The sequence below is a fragment of the Tasmannia lanceolata genome, unplaced genomic scaffold, assembly GCF_043159265.1.
Source record: "Tasmannia lanceolata isolate RefF3 unplaced genomic scaffold, GAP_Taslan_0.1 ptg000029l, whole genome shotgun sequence".
NCBI lineage: Eukaryota > Viridiplantae > Streptophyta > Magnoliopsida > Canellales > Winteraceae > Tasmannia > Tasmannia lanceolata.
In genome coordinates this window covers 8,986,764-8,999,724 of record NW_027518706.1, presented here as the reverse complement: position 1 = coordinate 8,999,724, position 12,961 = coordinate 8,986,764, and the positions used below count along the sequence as shown (strand labels likewise).

The 12,961-nt window shown below is 37.5% G+C and overlaps 1 long non-coding RNA gene across 1 annotated transcript; it reads left to right on the top strand.

Moving 5' to 3' along the window:
- Positions 1-7,597: 7,597 nt before the first annotated feature.
- On the top strand, positions 7,598-9,515 carry LOC143858893 (uncharacterized). Its single transcript, XR_013239066.1, has 2 exons — positions 7,598-7,977; positions 8,837-9,515. It is a non-coding gene; the product is annotated as an uncharacterized LOC143858893 (long non-coding RNA).
- Positions 9,516-12,961: the final 3,446 nt, after the last annotated feature.

Sequence of the window (12,961 nt, the reverse complement as noted above, 5' to 3'; positions counted from 1 at the left end):
CCTAAACATTATGCTTCAAATTGAAAAAGACACCCACTTCCAAGTAATTATTCTTATACTCGATTTGGTAACGACACTCATTTCTAAGCAAATAAATCCTGAGCTTGATTTTTGGTAATGACACCCATTTCAAGAAGTTAAAACGAGTTCAAGCATTGGGGCTGGGTGTTACACTTTGGACGGCCATTTTCAACAGCCAACACCGCAAAGTGGCCCTTCTTCACATCCTTTGCCAGCCCCGCCGTCAAGTCCAACCCTCCGTCGAGGGACAATTGGTCAAGGGATGATCTCCGAAGTCGCCCTTATGCAAATTCTCCACAGCATTCTTAAGCATATTGTTCCTCCCCCAACTCATTCGAGACTTGCCCATGTCAAAGCTCTCTCTTAAGTTTGTGTTGGTTTGAGTTTAAGTTTGAAATTCCTTTGGCAAATCCTCTTGGTCTAATTTATAGGACGAGGACCAATGACTTGGAATCTACATGTAGAGGTGGATCCATAGATTTTCTGTTGATTTTTTGTAGATCCATATTGGATTAAGGACCACCAAAATACGAAGGAACATGCGTGGGTGATGTGGAAGGCTATGCTTGTTTCCCCCTCGGTAGGGGTCGGCCTTCACACAAAGTAGATGGGCAGAGGAATAGAGGATAGAGCTGTTCCAAAGCCAAATCTTAACTTTGGTGTGTCCTTGTTAGGACAAGGACTATGACAGTTATCTAATCCTTGTTTGTAAAATGATGATCACCCACCCACACTATGTTCACTGCCTAGCAATTGGGCAGGCTTCTTTGCTAGATCTTTTGATGGTCTTTGAGGGAGACCCATGCAAAATCTCTCTCTCTCTCTCTCTCTCTCTCTCTCTCTCTCTCTCTCGTTTGTAAAATAATGGCCACACCACGGTTAATTAAACACCACAAATTAATAAGTATTTCTTAAAGCTAACAATACCAAGGACTGTACTAATGGGTTCTCGCCACAACATCACAAGTGACCTAAGCAACCCTTAGCTTTAGGGTAATGAACAAAAAATAGATTTTTTTTGCACGCATGGCAATTCTCATTAATGAGCTCTCCCATTGGTCTTACTCTGATATCATTTTCTCATTTCTTATAAGAATGAAACCCGTTCAAGTTTCTTTTGAAATAAAAATGGATGTAAAATTTGTTTTATGTTCATTTTTACAACTTAAAACAAATTTTACGCCCATTTTTACGTCGAAAGAAACAGAGCCAAATGTAACCATACTTCAGTACGCGTTTCTGTTTAGGAAGAATTCCAATACATGTTTACCTTTATATCATTTTCCATTTGGCCATGTTAGATGTTTGTCGCTCGCTATCATGCATGTGGGTTCATCCCTCGAGGGTCGCTATTTAATTGTTTTTATGCCGTACTTTCCTTGTTATACATATGCGTACTTGGAGTGGCATCTACGATGAAAAGAAAAGTCACTATTACAAGACTTCCATGTTGATACATTTTACTCAAGGTATTTGCAATGAGCTTTAGCCATGGAGTTTGGATGATTGTGAACTCACCCCCATCACATTTGGACTTAATGATTTATATAAATTTTATTTCCTTAAATTTCATTAGCAGCTTTGTATGTTGTGTATGGAAGGTATGATGCCTTCGATGCTTGTGGGGTGACTAAAACTAACTAAAATGAGTCCCACTACAACGATCCTCTCGCTCAGAAATATCCAATGGCGATCGGCTTACTACTCCTCTGTATCTAAATATTGTTAACCACATAATTACTCACGAAGCATGGAAAAAGCAACCCATGATGTTTAAAGAAAGTTACTGAAAGCACAAGCGAATAACAATGTGTGAGAAAGAGGGCTGATTAAATAAAAACAGTAGGACCACTACTCATAATTAAGATAATCATTCTTTCGATACAAAGTGTAGAAAAGCAGTGCCCAAAAGAGTGCTTGATGTTTACAACAATTTTTCATTCCTCATATTCCTCAAATTTTAAGCGATTTCATTGAAAAACTCAGTCCCCCTGCATGAAACTTCCTCAAATAAGAAAAAAAGGAGCATCCGACACAAGGATATCATCTTGTTAGCATCTCTGCAACCTCTTTTCACTCCCGTCTTTGAGGTCTCTCTTCTTGGTCGTGCCTTTCTTATTTTGGACAGTGTGAAAGGTGATATAACAAAGGAGGCCAAGGAAGCTGATTCTTTGGACACACAAAAGGCTGATTTTGGGGAAATTCAGAAGGTGATTTCATGGAAACGCGGAGAGGCGTTATTATGGAAACCCAGAAAGGCGATGCCATGGAAACACTTAATGGTGAAACCATGGAAATCCAGAAAGTTTATACAGTAGAAACTGGGAATGATGATGATCGTCTTTTAGAGCAATTCCACCGGGACTCAGAGTTATGGTCGTTGATGATGACATAAGGTGCCTTTCGGTCATCGAGAGGATGCTCACATGTTTCGACTATAAAGGTATCATTCCAAAACTGTCCTTTTTTCGCTGCAGAAGGAAAGACAAAGCAAGCCGTGGATGTTCATAGCAAGTACCTGAATGCACAAATGAATAACAATATATGAGAAAGAACTGTGTGATTAAAGCCATTTCAAAAAAAAAGAAAAAAGAACTGTGTGATTGTCACAGTTTAAGAAGCAGTAAGAAGAAAACCTAGCAACTCAATATATAAGGCCAAAAAATCCCGAAAAATAGGTTGCATCCAAAAACCCTCAAGAGGAAAAAAAACCCGAAGAGATTCCATGTCGCAAAGGGAAATATGTCATAAGGAAATAAAAACCCAAGCATGCCAATCCTTCGATGGACAAAAGTCATCGGAGAAAGAAGAATCCATCAGAGAACGAAGAAAACCAATACTTTCAGAATGATACCTTTATAATTGAAAGATGTGAGTACCCTCTCAATGAACGAAAGACACGTTATGTCATCGTCGACGACCAAAACTCGTAGTCCGGATGGAAATGCTCTAAAAACGATCATCATCATTCCCAGTTTCTTTTGTATCAAATTTCTAGCTTTCCATGGATTCACCATTAAGGGTTTCCATGGCATCGCCTCTCTGGGTTTCGATGAAATTACCTTTATGAATTTGCACAAAATAGCTTTTTGGGTGTCCAAAGAATCTCCTTTCTCGGCCTCATTTGTTATATAACCTTTCTCATTGTCAAAAATAGGTGTAAAGAAAGATTTCAACAAAGAAGAGAGACCTCAAAGATGGGACTGAAAAGAGGTAGTAGAGAAGCTAATAATGCATTCAATGTCCCTCGAAAGACATTTGCATATAGAGAAAGAAAAAACCCTCGGCATTTATAGAAAGAAAAACAGCAAGAGATAGAAGAGAGAAAGAGAAAAGACAGAGTTTAGCGTTAATGTGAGAGATTCGTTCTTACCCAAAGCTCTGACAAAGGATAAGGTATTACAGAAAGACGTTACATGCAGATTTAAATACATAGGTGCTAATAAATGAAAATTTTCTTCTTAAAAAAACGTCTCAATTTGAATACATATCGCCATGCGTGTATTGCCATTTGGCATTGTGTGTGTGTGTGAGAGAGAGAGAGAGAGAGAGAGAGAGAGAGAGAGAGAGAGAAGGAGAGGTTTTAGTGTTAATGTGAGAGATTCGTTCTTACCCAAAGCACTGACGAAGGATAAGGTATTCCAGAAAGACGTTACATGTAGATTTAAATAGAGAGGTGCTAATGAATGAAATTTGTGTTCTTAAAAATGTGTTTCAATTTGAATAATTATTGCCACGCATGTATTTCCATCTGGCATTGGATTCTCGGCATCCTAAAGAAAAATTTCCTGAAAAAGGGTATTACACGTGAAGGTAATTTTGGGTAAATGACCATGCCAATATAGGAAGTGTTCCACGACGGCAATAAAAATGAAAAAAGACACCCACTTCCAAGTAATTATTCTTATACTCGATTTGGTAACGACACTCATTTCTAAGCAAATAAATCCTGAGCTTGATTTTTGGTAATGACACCCATTTCAAGAAATTAAAACGAGTTCAAGCATTGGGGCTGGGTGTTACACTAACAGCCAGAAGCACCCATCAAAACCACACTTTACTTATTCCTTACAGCTCCTCCTAATCCGTGGAACTCGGGTTCTATTGAACTGCCATCATAATTAAGATTAGCAACATCAAGGCGAGGGGCCTCCACCTCACAATTTTCTTCTGTCTGGCTACTTAGCAACAGATGATACCCACCCACCTCCCCAAATGATCCTGAGTGGAAATGCCCAAAAATTCTTCTATATTTAATCCCCACATAAGGTGCATCATTTTTCCACTGGAGAGACTTGTCCCCAAAAGTGGTTCTATTTCATTCTTCCCACACCGCCCAAAACAAGGCATGAGTGACTGACTAAAAAGAACACCCTTTGTTCTCCATAGTATATGGTTCTTCATTGATTGAAGAGGACAATGATGAGGTCATAACATCTAATATATCAGCCTTCCTCCAACCAGTCCAACAAGATGCATGAATCCTAGGAACGAAAATCTTTCCAAGAGCTTTGCAGTTAGGAATGAGGAGCCAGCTTTTACGACAAGAAACTGAAAAAACTACTGACCAAAGAAATGCCATAATCAAAGGCCCAACTATGCTTCTTGGCATCAAAGGTAAACATAAAATCCCTCCAATGAGAGGATTAGCTCTACATAACCATCAAACTTGCTATTTTGAAGTTTCTTCTAAAGAACCCAACCCCCCCCCCCCCCCTCCTCCTCTTAAATAACCCTTCTTCCCCTCTCTCATAGAAATCCTTAACACAAACCCTTATAGACTTATTGTACCGTATTGATGGGCCACAACATAAATAGGTTGTGCCCCAAAAATCATTACTATAGGATGATCCTACCCCTCCGACCTATAGAGGACCTATGGATTGGAAGGCTAGGATGATCCTAAAGAAATGATGTCCTCTATAGATCAGAAGGCTAGGATCAACCTATAGAAATGATTTTTGAGGCACAACCTATTTACGGCCCATCATATGTATCATCCTATAGTGAGGTCCGTACAATACTTTTTGAAAAAAAAATACGGCTTACACGGCTACACCATATAAAAACTCATAAAATATAGTGAGTTAATCGTGCGATATTGGAGATTTTATACGGTGTACGCCTGTTTAGTCCAGTATTTTTCAAAAGTACGGTACCGCTTACACTATGGGATGATCTAAACCGTCCACTTGATGACTACAATGATTATGCCTAAAAAATCATCTCCATTGGATGATCCTAGCCCTGTGATCTATTGCGGAGCTATATAATGGAAGCCTCTATAGATATAAGGGTTGGGATCATCCTATGGAAATGATTTTTGGTTCACAGTCTATTTACCTTATGGCCCATCAAATGGACGGTTTGGATCATCCTATCGGCTTACACCATATAAAATTTCGATTGGAGTGTACTTTTGGGAGAGGGATTATAACCCATTACCAGATTTTATATTGTGCGGTGGCCTCCAGTATTTTGCAAAAAAGTACCGTGGGGCCGTGGGCCCAATGCACATTTTATTCATTATATGATCACATCTCCTACTTGAAATACCTAGTCCTACATAATCTTGCTTTAGTATTCATTAATATCTCATACTATGCATATATGATCATAGTTTGCTAAAAATCTAATCGTATAAAACTCATGATAAAATCAATATTGATTGAGGGGGAGCTGAAAATTGTTTTAAATCAACCCATTAGGGGGATCTCACTACCTCTGATCAATGTGAGTTTGTCATCGTCAAAAGGGGGATATTGTTAGACCAAGGGTTCAACAAAAAACCCGGAAGGCCAGTTTTGATGATCGCAAATCAAAATTAATCAATAAATTACGGTACTAATGATTTTGATTTCATTGAGTAAGTTCAGTTGGTTAGAAAAGCTATACAGAGAGAATCTAGCTAAATGTTATGGATAATTGGTAAAACATAATTAATGGGGGAATGGTTTTCGTAGTGACAAAAAACAGATTTTATTGCTTTTTTATTGGGAAAAAAGATAATGAAGGGAAATCGGCAAAGGTTACCAGAAAATTGAATTTGAGGCATAATTAACGGGGGAAACTGTTTTAGTATTGTGAGAAAAGTTTTCCCATAAAAATATTTCCTAGAAAGGCGAATGACACCTTGAAAGAAACATGCTTAGTATATATTATAGATTGATGTGTGTTTTCGTAATAAAGAAGACCAGAGGGTTCTTTTTCATTTTTATTCCGGTCTTGGAACACTTCCTATATTGGCATGGTCATTTACCCAAAATTACCTTCACGCGTGCTACGCTTTTTCAGGAAATTTTGCTTTAGGATGTCGAGAATCCAATGCCAGATGGAAATACACGAATGGCGATAATTATTCAAATTGAAACGCATTTTTAAAAACAAAAATTTCATTCATTAGCACCTCTCTATTTAAATCTGCATGGTCTTTCTGGAATACCTTATCCTTCGTCAGTGCTTTGGGTAAGAACGAATTTCTCACATTAACACTAAAGCCTCTCTCTCTCTCTCTCTCTCTCTCTCAAATCCAATGCCAAATGGCAATACACGCATGGCGATAATTATTCAAATTGAGACGCGTTTTTAAGAAGAAAATTTTCATTTATCAGCACCTATGTATTTAAATCTGCATGTAACGTCTTTCTGTAATACCTTATCCTTTGTCAGAGCTTTGGGTAAGAACGAATCTCTCACATTAACGCTAAACTCTGTCCTCTCTCTCTCTCTCTCTCTCTCTCTATTTAATGGGTGGAATACCTTATCCTTCGTCAGTGCTTTGGGTAAGATCGAATCTCTCACATTAACACTAAAGCCTCTCTCTCTCTCTCTCTCTCTCTCTCTCTCTCTCACACACACACACACACAATGCCAAATGGCAATACATGCATGGCGGCAATACACGCATGGCGATAATTATTCAAATTGAGACGCGTTTTTAAGAAGAAAATTTTCATTTATCAGCACCTATGTATTTAAATCTGCATGTAACGTCTTTCTGTAATACCTTATCCTTTGTCAGAGCTTTGGGTAAGAACGAATCTCTCACATTAACGCTAAACTCTGTCTTCTCTCTCTCTCTCTCTCTCTCTCTCTCTCTCTCTCTCTCTCTCTCTTTAATGGGTGGAATACCTTATCCTTCGTCAGTGCTTTGGGTAAGAACGAATCTCTCACATTAACACTAAAGTCTCTCTCTCTCTCTCTCTCTCTCTCTCTCTCTCTCTCTCTCTCTCTCTCTCTCACACACACACACACACACACACACACACACACACACAATGCCAAATGGCAATACATGCATGGCGGCAATACACGCATGGCAATAATTATTCAAATTGAGACGCGTTTTTAAGAAGAAAATTTTCATTTATCAGCACCTATGTATTTAAATCTGCATGTAACGTCTTTCTGTAATACCTTATCCTTTGTCAGAGCTTTGGGTAAGAACGAATCTCTCACATTAACGCTAAACTCTGTCTTTTCTCTCTCTCTTCTATCTCTTGCTGTTTTTCTTTCTATAAATGCTGAGGGTTTTTTCTTTCTCTATATGCAAATGTCTTTTGGGGGACATTGAATGCATTGTTAGCTTCTCTGCTACCTCTTTTCACTCCCCTCTTTGAGGTCTCTCTTCTTTGTTGAAACCTTTCTTTACACCTATTTTTGACAATGAGAAAGGTTATATAACAAATGAGGCCGAGAAAGGAGATTCTTTGGACACCCAAAAAGCTATTTTGTGCAAATTCAGAAAGGTAATTTCATGGAAACCCAGAGAGGCGATGCCATGGAAACCCTTAATGGTGAAACCATGGAAAGCTAGAAATTTGATACAAAAGAAACTGGGAATGATGATGATCGTTTTTAGAGCATTTCCATCCGGACTCCGAGTTTTGGTTGTCGACGATGACATAGCGTGTCTTTCGTTCATTGAGAGGGTACTCACATCTTTCAATTATAAAGGTATCATTCTGAAAGTATTGGTTTTCTTCATTCTCTGATGGATTCTTCTTTCTCTGATGACTTCTGTCCATCGAAGGATTGGCATGCTTGGGTTTTTATTTCCTTATGGCATATTTCCCTTTTCCGACAAGGAATCTCTTCGGGTTTTTTTCCTCTTGTGGGTTTTTGGATGCAACCTATTTTTCGAGATTTTTTGGCCATATATATTGAGTTGCTAGGTTTTCTTCTTACTGTTTCTTAAACTGCGATTGTCAATCTAAGGTTAGAAGGCCTTTGACATTCTGTAAATTGAGACCTACAAGTTGTTTTGTCCTTTCTAGATTTTCGAAGATGATATGAGTGTGTGGCTTTCATTTTTTTCTCTTGTGGGTTGGTTTCTTTGTTTCGTCCAAATGGACTTCTACCTTTGTCTTTCTTCTTTATATGGGCTGAAATATTTTAGTGGAAATTCTATATGGGTATTAATATCTTTTACTCCTGCTAAAAGATGTGAGTCTTTCATCATGGGAATGATACATTAACTGATTTAGATGATTCTAAGAAGATTAATAAAAACAATCGAAGAGGATTCATGTCAATGGAAGTTTGACAAGATGATATCTTTTATAGACTGGTTTATCGGAATTGCATGTGGATTCATTGTGTCTGATGCTCTTTTTCTCCTATTTGAGGAAGGTTCATGCAGAGGGACTGTGAGTTTTTCTATGAAGTCGCATAGGAATATGAGGAATAAAAAATTGGTGTAGATGTCAAGCAGTGTTTTGGGCACTGATTTTCTATACTTCGTATTAAAAGAAAGATTCTCTGAATTTTGAGAAGTGGTTCTTTCTCATATATTGTTATTCATTTGTGCATTCAGGTACTTGCTATGAACATCCACGGCTTGCTTTGTCTTTTCTACTGGAGCGAAAAGGACAGTTTTGGAATGATACCTTTATAGTCGAAACATGTGAGCATCCTCTAGATGACCGAAAGGCACGTTATGTCATCATCGACAACCATAACTCTGAGTCCCGGTGGAAATGCTCTAAAAGACGATCATCGTCATTCCCAGTTTCTATTGTATAAACTTTCTGGATTTCCATGGTTTCACCATTAAGTGTTTCCATGGCATCGCCTTTCTGGGTTTCCATCATAACGCCTCTCCGCGTTTCCATGAAATCACCTTCTGAATCTCCCCAAAATCAGCCCTTTGTGTGTCCAAAGAATCAGCTTCCTTGGCCTCCTTTGTTACATCACCTTTCACACTGTCCAAAATAAGAAAGGCACGACCAAGAAGGGAGACCTCAAAAGACGGGAGTGAAAAGAGGTAGCAGAGAAGCTAGCAAGATGATATCTTTCATAGACCGGTTTATTGGTATTGCATGTTGATTCCTTGTGTCGGATGCTCCTTTTTTTCCTTATCTGAGGAAGTTTCATGCAGGGGGACTTTGAGTTTTTCAATGAAATCCCATAAAAGTTGAGGAATAAAAAATTGTTGTAAACATCAAGCACTCATTTGGGCACTGTTTTTATTTATTCAGTCGCTCTTTCTGATATATTGTTGTTTATTTGTGCTTTCAGTAACTTTCTTTAAACATCATGGGTTGATTTTTCCATGCTTCGAGAGTAATTAATGGTAATTAATTGGCCTCTGAAAAGAAAGATTTAGTGTTAGATATCGTTATAAGAGAAGTTAAGGTGTTGTAGTAAGTCAATTAAGAAGTGGGAGTCACACAGATTGAATGAAGTAAATAAATACTAATTGTCGAGAAGCAAAAATACCCCCGTCATTAAAAATTCGTTAAGAAGTTGAATAAGCATCCGAATGATTTACAAATGAGGCAACAATCCTTCCTAATAAAACTATGGTCTAATATCATTCAAAATCTCAATGACTGCTATTCCAAACTATTTCCAAAAGATAAAATAATGAATTAAAGATATGTAATACACACTTTTTGGTCAGGATTATAAGTTTTAGTTTGAATAATTACTATCTTGGTGAGATATTAACATAAATACACTTCATAAAGACTACTAGAAACTTAAAACTCATAGCACTAATAAATAAATCATAAAAATATAATTTTCCCAAATAACGATTGTTTTATAAATATCAAGAATCAAAAAATATTTTTACAATGTTTTTCAAATTACACACACACATACATATATATGCACGCACACACACACACATTTCCATTAGCTGGCATGAGATTGGGCAACCTGCTAGGCTATAAGCTCATTATGTGGTTAACAAGTTTTAGATGCAGAGGAGTAGTAATTAAGCCGGTCGCCATTGGATATTTCTGAGCGAGAGGATCGTTGGAGTGGGACTCATTTTAGTTATTTTTAGTCACGTTATTTCATACGGTCACCCCCACAAGCATCCAAGGCATCATACCTTTCATACACAACATACAGAGCTGCTAATGAAATTTGAGGAAATAAAATTTATATAAATCATTAAGTCCAAATGTGATGGGGTGAGTTCACAATCATCCAAACTCCATGGCTAAAGCTCATTACAAATACCTTGAGTAAAATGTATCAACATGTAAGTCATATCAGAGTGACTTTTCTTTTCATCGTACATTATATCCGATGTTGATGCCACTCCAAGTACACAAATGTATAACAAGGAAAGTACGGCATAAAAACAATTAAACAGCGACCCTCAGAGGGATGAACCCACATGCATGATAGCGAGCGTCAAACATCTAACATGGCCCAATGGAAAATGATATAAAGGTAAACATGTATTGGAATTCTTCCTAAACAGAAACGCGTACTGAAGTATGGTTACATTTTTCATTTTGGCTCTGTTTCTTTCTACGTAAAAATGGGCGTAAAATTTGTTTTAAGTTGTAAAAATGAACATAAAACAAATTTTACATCGATTTTTATTTCAAAAGAAACTTGAAAGGGTTTCATTCGTATAAGAAATGAGAAAATGATATCAGAGTAAGACCAATGGGAGAGCTCAATAATGAGAATTGCCATGCGTGCAAAAAAATGTCTAAATGTTTTTTAAGTGTGTTTGTGAAATCAAGACCGTTGATCTTGACCATACACTTAACCATACAGATCAGTAATCTTGAGAAGAATTACATGTGAGGAGGCCGCTTTTGGGGATTTACGGGGATGAGTCAAGTTTCTTGTGCTCTTAGTGTTAATACTAGTATATTGTGAGTCCTTATGTTTAAGGACTATTGTTAAAGTGAATGAACAAGACTTGTATGGGAAGTAAATGTTTGACTTGTATAGACTTTGTCTTTTTGGTTAAACATGTCTAATTTTCAATTAGTCCCTATATTGTTTTGGACAGGTTCACGTATGAAATGAAAAATGTTTTATATTGGCTTATCTTATGCTATCTTTTATTGTATTTTGATATGTTAATTATAAAAAATTAGTTAAGGTACATGTAATGACAATGGGGATGTCACAGGTTTGGTCTGTAGATCCTCACTAAGGCATTGATGTAGTGCCAACATGGCAGCCATGTCAAGCCTATGTGTTTTTGGTGGAGTTCCAAGGTGCATTCCTGCAGTAATGTTGCTGGCCCGTTTTTGAGCCTCTTTTTTGGACCTCTAAATGCTAGAATTATGAAAACTGGTAAACTACAACGTTGTAGGTCTCTTTGAGATCTTTCCAACAAGTATTTGTGCTTGAAAATTAGATAAGAGGGTAGAATGTTATTGCAGTTTTTGTGGACTGTATCTGTGGGTTCCCAAAACAGTCAAAGTTAGTGAGTTCCGATGCAATTAATGTTATGTTAGTCCCTAAGCTAGTTAGTGGAGGAGCTTAAATGAATTTGCTTTAGTTTTCTTTTGTTTAAAGAGTTAGAAACCATCTTTAGAGGGGATTTTGGATGTTGATAAACTTATATAATTGATGGATTATCAATTGGGTTGAGCTTTGCTCCCATTTTCTTCTTCTTCTCTAAGTTGTGTTCTTGTGTTCTAATTTTCTTCTTCTTCCCTCTTAAGCACCCGCATTAGGCATACTCCACTCCACCAATACTCTTGGTGGATTCACTACCCAATCTTCTTAAAGGTTAAGACTAAACCCTTTACAAGGTGGCTCCACGTCTCCACACTGCCCCAATTTCAATGATGAATGAAAGAAAAAAACCAAAAATCCCTTCACAAAGTGTTATAACGAGGTAGAGAAAGATATACAAAGAAATCCTATGTCTAATCTTTGCTTTTGATCATAAGAGGCACATATGGGTTTTGATTCACTCAAAGAATATTCAAATGTGTTTTAGGAGTGTTAATGTAGACACCCCATTTTGACCGGACCATTTTCCCCAAAATCGAATAAATTTCTGAAATCGAGTAAATTCCTGAATGAAGTTAAGCTGAAACCTCGAAATTAAAACCCCCTTTCAATCAAAAGGGATAAAAAATACATAAAAATCCAAAAACAACAAAAACATAAAAAAACAACAAAATCGTTTTTCGAAAAGCTGTTTCGAACTACGTTGGCTTGATCCCTTTTCACAGGATACGTAGGCAGCTTGGGACCGTCATCCCAAGTTCAGTCAAACTTTTCAAAAAAATCATTTAAACCCTTCAAAAAATCATTCAAACATTTTCTAAAAAATCTTTCAAACCTTTCACACCAAAAATAAAAAATGGGCAAGGATGAATGATTACCAAGTCACTCGGAGCCTTCCTTTCATTTCATTTCCGATTTTGATCGTGGTTTTTCGATTTTATCGGTTTTCCGACGTTTTATCGGGTTTTGGGACGGGCGACGGCGTAGCGTGGCCCCTTCACAAGGATTGTCCTCGCTGAGCCCAACGATAGGTTATGACGATCGTGAGACTTATCCGATCTTTAGCGGATCAGGATCGCTGACCTTGATTCATTAGAATAGCTCTCTGAGCCTATCGTGCGCTCCCTTTTCTTTTCACTGGCATTCTTGGTCCTCATGTTCCATTGATTTTCCGATTCATTTCTTTCCCTGTATCTTTTAGCTTATTGTGTATTTA